General features: G+C 40.3%; 1 protein-coding gene across 1 annotated transcript in view; it reads left to right on the top strand.

Annotated features, from left to right (window-relative positions):
* Positions 1-14,841, top strand: part of ATP12A (ATPase H+/K+ transporting non-gastric alpha2 subunit) — a 98,290-nt gene that overhangs the window by 7,415 nt on the left and 76,034 nt on the right. The gene's annotated exons all lie outside the window — the stretch shown is intronic.

Here is a 14,841-nt window from a genome sequence, read left to right as displayed (position 1 = left end):
CCCACCTGAGTTAGAACAGCCAAAATGCTGCTCTGAAGAGATCATGGTGTGCAAACAACCCTTACCAACTGGGCCCTCTCTACACCAGTGATCAGGCACTCAATGGGAGCTTCGTTTATTCTATTTTTATGTGTATCTGCTCAACCTAGCTCCTTGGCGAAAGAAGGAAACTAAAATTGAGTGTCTATGAAAGGCAGTGCTTCATATTTCCAAAAAAGGAGGTCACTCTCATCCCCATTTCTGAAAATGAAAACACTGAAGTTCATGCATATTTAATAACTTGCCACAGGCCCCAGAGGCGGCAAAGGACTGGGTGGAAATCTGTTAGTCAAGTTTATCTGCATCCATCCTAGTTCTCTATCTCTCCGCAAAGGTCTGAAAACAATGATGCCAGCGCTGAAGACGGTGGCAAGAGGCGAAGCAGTGGTGTTGGTGGCACTGGGCATCCTTAGCTGTTGGGACAGAGTGAGCTGTGTCTCTCAATTAGGAATCACTGACTACAGCAATTGATTTCCAGAACCCTCATCTTTAACACCGATGTTTGCATCATTCCATGGGCTATGATAAACAGGGAAAACGTACAAAAGATGGGACATTATGAACGGCACTTCGGTAAGGTTTTTAAGATTTTATTTTTAAGCAATCTTTACACTGAACATGGGGCTCAAACTAACAACCCCAAGATCAAGAGTCACATGTTCCTCCCACTGAGTCAGCCAGGAACCTCCTGAACTGGCTTTTGGAACTTTTACAGAGGCAGGGATTTGCTGGAATTGTTTTTGGACTTCTAAAACCCTTTTTAGTTTTGTTTTTTCAAACCAGCTAAAAGCATCAGTAGATCAGTTTCCTGTGAAAGATTGTGAATCTTGATTCATCTACATCTACATAAATAAGTTTTTAGACTGGAGCTGCAGTGATGATTTAAGACATAAAGGCCATTAACAAAGTGTAAACACCTCATGTCAAAGAAAATCATGCTGTGTTCTCTCCCAGCACCAACCCTACCCACCTCCCGTTTATCAAATGCCATAGTTTCCCTGCTTGGTTGTTATTCAAGCTATTCTTGAAAAGCTTAGTGTGTACAGAGAATCTGTGGGGAAAATGAAGAAATGAAGAAGTAATAGAAAGTACGCAGCTTGAGGGAGTTGTCAAGGGATGAAAATTCCCAGACAGACAGTGCGGTACTGACATAAAAATACACACATAGATCAATGGAACAGAGTTGAGAGAATAGAAATAAGGCCACACTTATATGGTCAGTTAATCTATGACAAAGGAGGCAAGAACATGCAATGGGAATATAAGAGTTTCTTCAATAAATGGTGTCAGAAAAATGGGACCACTTTCTTACAACAAACCTAAAAATAAACTCAAAATGGATTAAAGACCTAGATGTAAGACCTGAAACCATAAAAATCCTAGAGAACAAAGCAGTAATTTCTGATATTGGTCATAGCAACATTTTTCTAGATATGTTTCCTGAGGCAAGAGAAAGAAAAGCAAACATAAACTATTGAGACTATACCAAAATAAAAAAAATTCTGCACAACAAAAGGAACAACCAACAAAACAAAAAGACAACCTACTAAATGGGAGAGGATAGTGAATGACATATCCAATAAGGGGTAAGTATCCAAAATACAGAAAGAATTTATAGACCAAAAGTAACAAAGACTAGAAGGGATCAGGGAACAACACCAAAAACACTAACTTTACAGGTAGCACAATGACACTAAATTCATATCTTTCAATAATTCCTCTAAGTGTAAATGGATTAAATGCTTCAGTCAAGACATATGGGGGAAGGAGGCAAGATGGCGGAGAGGTAGGGAGCTCCGTACATTTCGCCTGCACCATCTCTCAACCAGAGAAGGCCTGAAGCCGCAGGACCCTGGGCCCCAGGAGTCTGGGAAGAGAAAGAGACAGCACACTGGGAAGGCAACCTCATAAGTGCGAGAGGGCGAACTGGGGGGGATAAAAGCGGGACGGGACCCAGAGACACGGAGGGCGGGGGGGGCACCCGGCGCGCGTGCAGCTGCGGGGAGGGACAAACCGCGAGTCCCGGGGAAAGGAAAGAAGAGTGGGATTGCTCACAGAACCGTCCCCGGGGAAGAGGAAAACCTCGGCTGGGAAAGACAGTGTTTTTAGCTCTGGCTGCGGTGCTGACGTTAAACTAGGCGTCCCGGTCCCGGAGGCGCCGGGGACAACGGCTCTCCTCGCGCCCGGCTCCCTCCGTGGCGGCGGCGGCGGCCGGTGAAGCAGAGGAAACGCCTGTGGCGGCAGCGCGCTGCAGCGATGTGGACGCTGCAGACCTGAAGTTGCTACGTTCCCCGGTCGCACTCACGTTGTATCACTGCTTGACCCTGGGGAATCTGAGGCTGTGACACTTCCCCCACCCCCCAATCAACCCCAGCAACAGGGAAGCAGCGACCAGCGGGACTGGTCAGGGCGGTGTAACAAAGCCCGCAGACGGGGACCGGAAACGAGGCAGAGCGTGGGGCACAGAACTCAGCCCACCTTGGCTACACCCTCAGCACAGGGAGATCGGACCTGAAGAAGTGATTTGCAACGCTTGGTTGAGAAGGGACTGGGGCTAAGCTATTCTCCCCCACAACCACCAAGGCGGGGCCTCAGGGAGACCAGCGGACACAGTGGAGACAAGCCTCGCCTACACCAAACCACGCCCGCCCCCTCCAGATAGCCGTTTTGTTGCTGTTGCTGTTTTTTCCTGAGCCTGGGTTTGCATGTTCATTGGTTTTGCCTGTGCGTTTGTGTACCTTTGTTGCCTCTGTGGTTGTCTGTTTTCTTTTTCCAGGGCTGCCTCAAGAAAAAAGCCAAACTACACAGGTGGAGAGTCCCAAATACCACTATGACTAGGGAAACAAAATAACCAAACGCTCAACAAGAGAAACCAAGAAACACCCTCCAAAGAACACTTCCTGAACAGACAGGCCCTGAATACTCAAAGAGCCCTCTCTAATACAGCAGAACTCTCAGGGGCCGAGTGTACCAAAAGCTTTTAAAAGTAACAAGAGATAGAAAGCTAAGCAAAATGATGAAACGGAAGAACTCTCCTCCAAAGAAATTCCAGGAAGAAATGACAGCTAGAGAACTGCTCAAAACAGATATAAGCAACATAACTGAATAAGAATTTAGAACAATAATCATAAAATTAATCGCCGGGCATGAAAAAAGCATGGAGGATATCAGAGAAACTATGGCTACAAAAATATGGAGCTTAAAAATAGTTATAATGAATTTAAAAATGCGATAAATGAGATACATAATAAACTGGAAGTGTCCAATGCACGGATTGAAGAGGCAGAAAGAAGAATAAGTGATTTAGAAGACACTATTATAGAAAAAGAAGAAAACTGAGAAAAAGAAAGATAAACTGATCCAGGAACATGAAAGAAGAGTTCGAGAGCTCAGCGATACGGTCAAACGCAACAATATCCGTATCATAGGAATCCCAGAAGAGGAAGAGAGAGGGAAAAGTGCTGAAGGAGTCCTGGAACAAATTATAGCAGGGAACTACCCCAACCTGGGGAGGTAAATAGATGTTGAAATTCAAGAGACACAGAGAACTCCCCTCAGATGTAACTTGAATCGATCTTCTGCATGACATCATAGTGAAAATGGCAAAATATAAGAACAGAGAATTTAGAAAGCAGCTAGGGAGAAAAGGGCCCTAACTTACAAAGGGAAACCTATCAGAGTGGTGACAGACCTATCTACTGAAACTTGGCAGGCCAGANGACTCTTGAATGCTGAGAACAAACTGAGGACTGATGGGGGGGAGGGGGGAGATGGGCATGGAGGGGGGCACTTGTGGTGATGAGCATTGGATGTTATATGGAAACCAACTTGACAATAAACTATTTGTAAAAAAAGAGAAAAAAGACATATGGTATCAGAATGGATTTAAAAACAAGACCCGCCTATATGCTGGTTATAAGAGACTCATTTTAGACCTAAAGACACCTGCAGATTGAAAGTGATGGGATGGAGAACTCTCTACCATGCTAGTGGACATCAAAAGAAAACCAGAATATTCATATTTATATCAGACAACCTAGATTTTAAAACAAAGACTATAAAAAGAGATGAAGAAGGGCACTATATAAAAATTAGGGGGTCCTTCTTGAATGCTGACAAAAACTGAGGACTGATGGACGTGGGGGGGAGGGGGGATGGGCATGGAGGAGGACACTTGTGGGGATGAGCACTGAGTGTTATGTGGAAACTAATTTGACAATAAACTATTTGTAAAAAAAAAAAAAGAAATGGAAAAAAAATAAAATGGAAATTACATTTGAAATTAAAAAAAAAAATTAGGGGGTCTATCCTTCAAAAAGATCCAACAATTTTAAATGTTTATGCTCCCAATGTGAGAGAACCCAAATATATAAATCAATTAATAACAAATATAAAGAAACAATAATACACATAATAAAAAGCAGTAAGGGACTTTAACACCCACTTACAGCAATGGACAGATCATCTAAGCAAAAAAATCAACAAGGAAACAAAGGCTCTGAATGACACACTGGACCAGATGGACTTAACAGATATATTCAGAACATTTCCTCCTAAAGCAGCAGAATACACATTCTTTTCAAGTGCAACTGGAACATTCTCCAGAATAGATCACAAACTGGGTCACATATCAGCCCTCATCAAGCACAAAAAGATTGAGATCATACCATGAACATTTTCAGATCACAACACTGTGAAACTTGAAATCAATCACAAGCAAAAATTTGGAAAGCCCTCAAATATATGGAAGTTAAAGAACATCCTACTACAGAATGAACAGGTTAACCAGGAAATTAAATAACAAATAAAAAATACATGGAAGCAAATGAAAATGAAAACATGACAGTCCAAAACCTTTTGGATGCAGCAAAGGCATTTCAAAGAGAGAAGCATATTGCAATTTTCAGACCTATCTCAAGAAGCAAGACAGTTCCCAAAATACACAACTTAACTATACACCTAAAAGAATTAGAAAAGGAACAGAAAAAAAAGCCTAAAGCCAGCAGAAGAAGAGAAATAATAAAGATTACAGCAGAATAGAAAAAAAATATTAGAATAGATCAATGAAACTAAGAGCCGGTTCTTTGAAAGAATTAACAAAATTAATAAACCCTTAGCCAGATTTATTAAAAAGAAAAGAGAATGGACCCAAAGAGATAAAATCACAAATGAAAGAGATCACAACCAACACTATCTGTACAACAATTGTAAGAGAATACTATGAAAAAATTATATGCCAACAAACTGGGCAATCTGGAAGAAATGGACAAATACCTAGAAACTAACAAACTACCGAAATTTAAACATGAAGAAAGAGAAAATTTGAACAGACCCACAACCAGCAAAGAAATTGAATCAGTAGTCAAAACTCTACCAACAAACAAAAGTCCTGGATCAGATGGCTTCCCAGAAGAATTCTACCAAATATTTAAAGAGTTAATACCTATTCTTCTCAAACTGTTCTAAAAAATAGAAGTGGAAGAAAAACTCCCAAACTCATTCTACAAAGCCAGTGTTACCTTGATTCCAAAGCCAGACCAAAAAAAAAACACTAAAAAGGAGAATTACAGGCCAATATCCCTGATGAGCATGGATACAAAACTTTTCAACAAGATATTAGCAAATCGAATTCAGCAATACATTAAAAGAATTATCCACCAGGGTGAAGTGGATTTGATTCCTGGGAGGCAGAGCTAGTTCAATATTCACAAATCAATCAAAGAGATGCTCTACATTAATATAAGAAGGGATAAAGACCACGTGATCCTCTCAATAAATGCAGAAAAGGCATTTGACAAAATATAGCATGTGTTCTTGATAAAAACTCTCAACAAAGTAGGGATAGATGGAACATACCTCAACATCATAAAGGCCATATATGAAAGACCCACAGCGGATATTATCCTCAAGGAAGAAAAACCAAGATCCTTTCCCCTATAGTCAGGAACAAGACAAGAATATCCACTCTCACCAGCGTAGTACTGAGAGACTTTGCCTCAGCAATCAGGCAACAAAAAGAAATAAAAAGAATTCAAAACTTTCATTATTTGCAGGTGACATGATACTCTATATAGAAAACCTGAAAAACTCCACCAAAAAATTGCTAGGACTAATACATGAATTCAGCAAAGTAGCATGATATAAAATCAACACATAGAAATCTGTTACATTTCTATACACCGATAATGAAGCAGCAGAAATAGAAATCAAGGAATCAAGCCCATTTGCAAAAGCACCAAAAACAATAAGATACCTAGGAATAAACCTAACTAAAGAGGTAAAAGATCTATGTTATGAAAATTATAGAACATTTATGAAAGAAATTAAAGAGGGCATAAATAAATGGAAAAGAATTCTATGCTCATGGATTGAAAGAACACACATTATTAAAATGTCTATACTACCTAAAGCAATCCACAGATTTAATGCAATCACTATCAAAATACCACCAGTATTTTTGCAGAACTAGACCAAACAATCCTAAAATTTGTATGGAACCACAAAAGACCCTGAATAGCCAAAGCAATCCTGAAAAAGAAAAACAAAACCAGAGGCATTATAATTCCAGATTTTAGGCTATATTACAAAGTTGTAGTCATCAAGACAGTATGGTACTGGCACAAAAACAGACACATAGATCAATGGAACAGAATAGAAAGCCCAGAAATTAACCCACAGCTGTATGGTCAACTCATCTTTGTCAAAGCTGGAAAGAACATCCGATGGAAAAAAGACATCTTCTTCAACAAATGGTGTTGGGAAAACTGGGTGGCAACATACAGAAGAATGAAACTGGACCACTCTCTTACTATCCAAAAAAAATAAATTCAAAATGGATGAAAGACCTGCATGTGAGACAGGAAACCATCAAAATCCCAGAGAACACAAGTAGCAACCTCTTTGACCTGGGCTGGGGCAACTTCTTATTAAACACATAACTGAAGAAAAGGGAAACAAAAGTATACATTAACTATTGGGACTTCATCAGTATAAAAAGCTTCTACATGGGGACACCTGGGTGGCTCAGTCAGTTAAGTGTCTGACTTCAGTTCAGGCCATGATCTCACAGTCTGTGAGTTCAAGCCCCACGTCAGGCTCTATGCTGACAGCTCAGAGCCTGGAGCCTGCTTCAGATTCTCTCTCTCTCTCTCTCTCTCTGCTCCTCCCCCATCATGCTCTGTCTCTCTGTCTCAAAAATAAATAAACATTTAAAATATTTTTTTTAAAAAAGCTTCTGCAAGGTGAAGGAAACAACAAAAGTAAAAGGCAGCTTATGGAATTGGAGAAGATATTTGCAAATGACATATCAGATGAAAGGCTAGTATCCAAAATCTATAAAGAACTTCTCAAACTCAACACCCAAAACACAAATAATCCAGCTAAGAAATGGGCAGAAGACATGAATAGACACTTCTCCAAAGAAGATGTCCAGATGACTAACAGACACATGAAGAGATGCTCAACATCACTCATCATCGGGGAAATACAAATCAAAACCACAATGAGATACCATCTCACACCTGTCAGAATGACTAAAATTAACTACATGAGAAACAACAGGTACTGGCAAGAATGTGGAGAAAAGGGAACCTTCTTACACTGTTGGTGGGAATGCAAATTGGTGCAGCCAATCTGGAAAACAGTATGGAGGTTCCTCAAAAAGTTAAAAGTAGACCTACCTTATAACCCAGCAATTCCACTAGTAGGTATTTACCCAAAGGATACAAAAATACAGATTTGAAGGGTACATGCACCTGATGTTTACAACTGCATTATGGAGAGAGCCCAAATGTCCATCAACTGATGAATAGATAAAGAAGATGTGGTATATATATAATATATATAATGGAATATTACTCAGCCATCAAAAAGAATGAAAGCTTGCCATTTGCAATGATGTGAATGAGCTAGAATGTATTATCCTACGTGAAATAAGTCAGTCAGAGAAAGACAAATACCATATGATTTCACACATACGGAACTTAAGAAACAAAACAAATGAACATATGGGAAGGAGAGGGGAGAGAAAAGAGAGAGGAAACAAACCACAAGACATTCTTAATGATAGAGAACTGTGGGTGGATGGAAGGAGGTGGTTGGGAGATGGACTAGATGGGTGACGGGTACTAAGGAGGCCACTTGTGATAAGCATTGGGTGTGGTATGCAAATGATGAATCACTTAATTCTACTCCTGAAACCAATATTGCACAGTATGTTAGCTAACTAAAATTTAAATTAAAAAAAATACACATATAGAGAATTTATACAACTCAACACCCCAAAAAATTAAATAATCGAATTAACAAACTGGCAGATGTGAACAAACATTTCTCCAAAGAAGACATCCAGATAGGGGGCACCTGGGTGGCTCAGTCGGTTGAGCGTCTGACTTTGGCTCAGGTCATGATCTCACAGTTCGGGGGTTCGAGCCCCGCGTCGGGGGCGTGCTGACAGCCAGCTCAGAGCCTGGAGACTGTTTCAGATTCTGTGTTTCCTTCTCTCTCTGACCCTCCCCTGCTCTCTCTCTCAGAAATAAATAAAACATTAATTTTTTTTAAAAAAGAGGACATCCAGATAGTCAACATACACAAGAAAAAATGCTCAAAATCACTAATCATCAGAGATATCCAAAATCTCACCTCACACCTGTAAGAATGGCTAAAATCAACAATACAAGAAACAACAAGTATTGGTGAGGATAAGGATAAAAAGGAACCCTATTGCACTATTGGTGGGAATAGTGGTGTAGCCACTCTGGAAAACAGTATGGATGTTCCTTAAAAAATTATAGAATTACCACACAATGCAGTAATTCCACTAATGGGCATTTACTCAAAGAATCCGAAAACACTAATTAAAAAAGATACGTGCACCCCTATGTTTATTGCAGCATTATTTACAATAGCCAAGACACGAAAGCAACCTAAGTATCCACCAATTGACAAATGGATAAGGAAAATGTGGTGTATATATACAATGGAATATTACACAGTCTTGAAAAGGATGAGATCTTGCCATTTGCAACAACATGGATAGGTCTAGAGTGCATTATGCTAAGTGAAATAAGTCAGTCAGAGAAAGACAAATACCATATGATTTAACTCATATGTGGAATTTAAGAAACAAACCAAACCAAAGGAAAAAAAATGAACAAAAACACAGATTCAAATATAGAGAATACCTCACACCGGTCAGAGTCGCGAAAATGAACAAGAGATGTTGGCGAGGATGTGGGAACACGGGAACCCTCTTGCGCTATTGGTGGGAATGCAAACTGGTGCAGCTGCCGTGGAAAACAGTGTGGAGGTTCCTCAAAAAACTAACACTAGAACTCCCCTGTGACCCAGCAATAGCACTGCTAGGAATTTACCCAAAGGATACAGGAGTGCTGATTCATAGGGGCACATGCACCCCAATGTTCATAGCAGCACTCTCAACAATAGTCAAATTATGGAAAGAACCTAAATGTCCATCAACTGATGAATGGATCAAGAAGATGTGGTTTATGTATACAATGGAATACTCCTTGGCAATGAGAAAGAATGAAATCATGCCATTTGCAGCAATGTGGATGGAACTGGAAGGTATTATGCTGAGTGAAATAAATCAGAAAAAATACTCAAAAGAAAAAGAAAAAGACAGATATCCTATGTTTTCTCTCATATGTGGATCTTAAGAAACTTAACAGAAGACCATGGGGGAAAGGAAGGGGGAAAATAGTTACAAATAGGGAGGGAGGGAGGGAGGCAAACCATAAGAGATTCTTAAATACAGAGAACAAACTGAGGGTGGATGGGGGGTGGGGGAGAGGGGAAAGTGGGTGACGGGCATTGAGGAGGGCACTTGTTGGGATGAGCACTGAGTGTTGTATGTAAGCGATGAACCATGGGAATCTACCCCCAAAACCAAGAGCACACTTTACACACTGTATGTTAGCCAATTTGACAATAAATTATATTTAAAAATAATTTAAGAAAATATATAGAGAGAGAATAAACTAGTGGTTACCAGAGGGAGGTGGGTGGAATAGGTGAAGGAGATTAAGAGTACACTTATCATGATGAGCACTGAGGAATGTATAGAATTGTGAATCACTATAATTGTACACCTGAAACTAATATACTTATGGTAATTATACTGGAATTTTAAAAAGAAATTAAAAAAAGAAAATTTCCAGGGGCACCTGAGTGGCTCAGTTGGTTAAGCGTCTGGCTTCAGCTCAGGTCATGATCTCACAGTTCGTGGGTTCGAGCCCCGCGTCCGGCTCTGTGCTGACAGCTCAGAGCCTGGATCCTGTTTCCGATGCTGTGTCTCCCTCTCTCTCCTGCTCATGCTGTTTCTCTCTCTCTCTCTCTCAGAAAGAAAAAAAAAACATTAAAAAAAAAAAAGAAAATTCCCAGACATCAGTGTCCAACCTTCAGAGATAGAAATAAAAAAAAAAAAGACCTCAATAGATTTCTTATATTTAACATCAAAACTACTTTAGAAGACAGAGCATATGGGCTCTGTTGAAGGGTAAGACCTTGGAGAGAGGAAAGAAGACAAAGGTCTGACCCAGGTGTCCCAGGCTTCCTGCTACGGAACAGAGACACTTGATCATGTCCCAGGCATAGCAAGCCATACTGGAGCTGCCCAGATAATCGGACCTGCAGTCCTGGAAACAGAGACTTCCCCAGCAGCAGCATTCCAACCATAGGGTCAAAGCACCAGTGTTTGAATTTTAAGAATCCTTTTTTTTTTTTTTTTTTGTATTTGGAAGAATTAACACTCAAGAAAGAAAATTTTGATCACCCTGGAGGTTTCCAGGAGGGTAGATGAGTGAAGGGATAAATAATCCTTCCAAAGTCACACAAAGGGAGTGCCACCCCAACATGCAGTTGGCTCCTGACCTTGAAGATGCTCTCCTGCCTTTGTGCATCTCCTTCTCTGGTCCTTGAAAAGATGATGGCAGGGAAGGGAGCTCCTGGTTGCCATCAAACGCATGAAGGTGTGTGGGAGGAGGAACAAAAGAAAGCAGGAGCTTTCTCTTTCCTTGCTTTCATACTGATAGCTCAAGAAAGCTCTATTTCCAGAGCCATTCTGGGCCAAGGACCAGGCTGAGCACCAGACTCCCACAGAGTTGTTGCCTATCTCTGGCCAAAAGCAAGACAAGCAAAGGCAGAAGCTGGCTTTGCCCCAATTCAACCTCCATCTGGAGCCAAGGTTCTTTCTTGTAGAAGGAAATAAACATACAACTCTTAGAAATCAGGGACTTGGCCCTCACTTACAAGGAAAGTAGTTCAAAGCAAGCTCTTCCCCTTACTAGCTGGTTAATTCCAGACAAGTTACTTACCCTCCTTGACTTTAATTTTCTCATCTGTAAGATGTGGACAGTGACAGAAAGCACCTCACATGCTGGTAGTGAGGACTGGGTAGATGAACAAAGCTTTCAGAGAAGCACTTGGCACATGGAAAGTGTTAACAAATGATAACAATCACTATTTTATTTCCATATAGGAATTCAATTAGATAAGCATTTTTATTATGATAAATAATAAACCTGATGTTTATTGAGAATCTAGACACATTAGACCTGCCTTCTGTAGACTATGAGGCTGACATGAATGTAGTAAGTAGAACACTCAGCAGATTATGGTGAATGTTATATATGTTTTTAAGTACAGGAAAGAGCTATGCAAACACAATGGAGGAAGAGTCCAGGAGGGATCTGGAAAACTTTTGTGGACAACTTGACACGTAGGCTGGGCCTCAAAGTTGGGATAATGCAGTAAGAAATTATGGAAGCGGATGGAATTTTCTAGACAGAGATAGTACACACCAGAGCCTGGAGGATGGGGAGGGAGTGTGTTTGAGGAAGCATGCTTTGGTGCGGGGTGCAAGCCCTGAGCAGACTCAGTGGGACACACGGAGGTATCCTGAACAAGGCAAGACCTGCATCCAAAGGATCTGGTTTAAGAATGGGTTTTGCTACCTACCTTAGGTGAATTATTTAACATCTGATCTTTTCATCCCTCGGATGTAAAATGAATGCTGTAACACTCTCATCTTACCAAGTGATCGAGAAGACCAAATGCTAAGCTGTGTTTAAGAAGCATTGTATAGGGGCGCCTCGGTGGCTTAGTTGGTTAAGCGTCTGACTTCAGCTCAGGTCATGATCGCACGGTTTGTGAGTTCAAGCCCCCCACTGGGCTCTGTGCTGACAGCTCAGAGCCTGGAACCTGCTTCAGATTCTGTGTCTCCTTCTCTCTCTGCCCTTCCCCACTTGTGTTCTCTCTCTCTCTCAAAAATAAATAAACATTAAAAATTTTTTTAAAGAAACACTGTATAAACTGTAGAGCATTATACAGTCATTTGTAATCTCTCTGTTGTTGACTCCCAGGAGTCTGAGGAAGGCAGGGCCAGGTGGCCTTCTGAGAGTCCATTGCAACATTGGGGAGAGGAGAGAAACCACCTGGGCCAACTCAGGCTATGAGCATTTCCAGCTGCTGCTGGGACACTCCCATTCACTGTCATCACCCCAAACTCTGGCGCTAGCCCATGACGCAGGGCTACAAGCGACTCTATTTGTATACTGAATTTCCACACTGGCTTATAGTCCTCAGTGGCCGTGCACACATACAGAAAACAGTGAAACCCTGGAAGAAACTTTGTTTACAAATGGGCTTTAAGTTTGTTTGCTCCTTGTCCTTGGAACATATTTTTTTATAGAACTTTTTTTAAGTTTATTTATTTTGAGAGAGAGAGAGAGAATGGGGTACGGGCGCAGAGAGAGGGAGAAGACCATCCCAAGTGGGCTCCTCACTGCCATGTAGAGTCTGATGCGGGGCTTGATCCCACAAACCATGAGATAATGACCTGAGCCAAAATCAAGAGTCCGACACTTAAGCGACTGAGCCACCCAAGATGCCCCTGGAACATATTTATGTTTTAAAAAATGCATCTAGCAAAAGATATTACTTCAGAAAAGCAAAAGTCTCTCTCTCTCTCTTTTTTTTTTTTTTACCAACTCCTCTGCATATTTAATTTGATTTGCACAGGTCAGGGTTGGGACAGTGGAGGACTGATACTCCAGAAGTTTCATGGCTTCAGTGAAGTCAATTACAGATTCAGAATTGAAACGTAGGTCTATCAAATAACTTTGTTTCCGAAGCCCTTAGCCCATACTTGTAAGGGTTCTAGTACTGAAATCTCAGTGATCTTTCAGAAAATCAAGTAAATTGAATATTAGAGAAAAAGCATAGGATTTGAAGTCAGAGGACTTGAAACAGAGCCCTGGTTCTCACACTCACCAGTCTGTAATTTTGATCTCCTAATTGCTGAGAAACCCCAGTTTTCTCCTTTAAAAATAGGAAGAAGGGGGGAAATAGTTGGGGAGATGGAGGGAGGCAAACCATGAGAGACTCTTGAATGCTGAGAACAAACTGAGGACTGATGGATGTGGGGGGAGGGGGGATGGGCATGGAGGAGGGCACTTGTGGTGATGAGCACTGGGTGTTATATGGAAACCAACTTGACAATAAACTATTTGTAAAAAAAAAAAAAGAAAAAAAAAGGAAAGAAAAGAAAAGAAGACCATAATAAACCACATATTTTGTAAATGTCAGCATTATTATGAAAGTTTATTTTGAATATCAGTGATGAAGGGAAAAATAAAAACAGCAAATGTATATTCATGTGGCAATGACTAGTAAAGGCCAGTGAGCCTCAAATTATTGGCTTATGGATGCAAATACTGTGTATCTCTTTAAGCAAAATTTCCCAAATTTCTAAAGTTAAATTAATTATCAAAGAGACTTATAAAAATGATGTATTACAATTCAGACCTAGTGAATCAGAATATTCTAAAAAAGAATAAGAATGCATATTTTTAACACATAAGCTAACTGATTTGGAGAAAGAGCCCTAATATATTTCACAAACTTGTAAGAGTAAAAAGGATTAAAATTCATCATAGAACTGGTTTTGTTCTTTAAAAAGTGTAATATTAAGTGTGGTTTGCTAAGTTTTGAGAAATGCATACTCCTATGTAACCCATAATGTTACCAAGATTTAGAACATTACCAGAAGTTTTACCTGGAGTTTTCCCAATACCCTCTACAATCAACTCCTGCCCCACCTGTGTGAAAGAAATGGCCATTCTGAATTTTGTCCACCATAGATAAAGATTGCTTGTTCTATGATGTCATAAAAATGGAGTAGAGTAAAATTACTCTTTAAGTTTCCTTTCACTTATACAGTTTTGTATATTAACTAATGTGTTGCATGCACCAGCCATTTGTTATTTCCATGTAGAGTTCCATTTTATTATTTATCCGTTCTCCTATTGATAGACATATGGAATGGTTCCCAGTTAAGGGCCATTACGAATAAAGCCGCTATGAATATTCTTGTACAGTAAAAAAAATGGGGATGAAAATACCTAAGGCACTGAGCTGTTGAAAGTTTAATTGAGATAACATACATGAATGTACAATAGATAAAATGCCTGGTCAATGATGGATACTAAGCAAACTTTGACAGCAGTGGATTTTAATTTTAAATAAGTAACCATCAAGTTGATCTCCATTGCTAGGCCCTCAGGGGACACAAAGGAGAAACAACCTGTCCCCAGATCTGGCTGAAATGGATTCTTGGCATTCCATCAAAAAAGTCACAAACAAGGGAAAGAATTAGCCATCACTAGCCCCTCCTGATCATTTCAGTCAGGAAACTTCTGCCCTAAGCCTACAGTTACTTGTCTATAGGCAGATGGCATTAGCCCCTGAATAGGATGCTGCATGATTACATTCATTCAAATTTTC

This window comes from Crocuta crocuta, unplaced genomic scaffold (assembly GCF_008692635.1).
Source record: "Crocuta crocuta isolate KB4526 unplaced genomic scaffold, BGI_CrCroc_1.0 scaffold277, whole genome shotgun sequence".
NCBI lineage: Eukaryota > Metazoa > Chordata > Mammalia > Carnivora > Hyaenidae > Crocuta > Crocuta crocuta.
The sequence above is the reverse complement of the archived record's forward strand: the minus strand, read 5'-3'. Positions and strand labels throughout refer to the sequence as shown.